We start from the raw sequence: 1,077 nt of genomic DNA on the forward strand, positions 1-1,077 counted from the left end.
AGAGCTAGTGAACAATATGCTTAAGTAATTGACCAACCAGTGATTTCATTAATATAGTTTCTGTGTGGTAATTTTGGCCATCTGGGTAGCCAGGAATAGTTGACTGATGTTTCCTGTCCCACTGGGTCCTACAGCAGTTGGATCAAATAAATCACACAGAGTTCTACATAAGTTATAATCAGATTGGTCCATTAGTTCAGACTTCTTATTAACTTTTATAACTTATATTAGTTCATTATTCTTGTCTATGTTAGCCACGTGGCTCAGTACCTTATTCAGCGATGCAGTCACATCTCGCTTTTTCTGAGGTTAGGTCATGACTGTCAAATGCAATTTCCTTCTTCCAAGAATTTTTCTGTTCCCCTTACCCCACCTTTACTTCTTATCTAGTTGTCCCACCTATATTTAGGGTTAAGCCCAGCCTTAGGGGACATGTCTGCCTCAGGCGAATGTTTACCTATAAATCTGCCAGATGTGCGAGCAGCTGGCCCTTCTGCTTCCTGTTCTCTGCGGGAACCATGGTACTGTAAGTCTAATTTCCACATTAAAGCTGTGTATATATTTTACAATCTGCATTCATTTACGCCGTTACATTGTGGTGTCCAACATCGGGCAATCTTGCCCCGCCCCGGGAAGGGGGGTGCAAGCTTGCCTTTGCGAGCAAGATTAGGCTGCCGGAGCTCAGGAAGTGTGCTTCCAAGCACATAGCACGCTCCCAGGTGCCGCTTTTTAGTTCATGACTCGTGACTCGGGCCCCAGTGCCAAGTCCGAGATACACTAGGCCACACACGCCCATTCCATTCTGCCTGCTCGCCAGAGCAATTAACCCCTCCCTGCCTGCCTTGGCATTTGGAACGGAACCCCGGAAGCTCAAGAACCTGCAGTTTTGCAACAAAAGCTGCCACAGCGGCAGAGTTGGTCTGATTCATATTGACCCCTTCTGCAACCACTCTAACTCCTCAGGCAGAACAATAAATTTCGGTTTTGAGTTGTTTCAGACCAGCTCTCCACGTGAAATCAAGTGGACTCTTTTGCCACCACTGGCAGAAACCAGTCATTGCAGGTAAAAAAAAAATT

This window comes from Alexandromys fortis, unplaced genomic scaffold (genome assembly GCF_014885135.2).
Source record: "Alexandromys fortis isolate MF-2015 unplaced genomic scaffold, M_Fortis_MF-2015_v1.1 scaffold_505, whole genome shotgun sequence".
Classification (NCBI taxonomy): domain Eukaryota; kingdom Metazoa; phylum Chordata; class Mammalia; order Rodentia; family Cricetidae; genus Alexandromys; species Alexandromys fortis.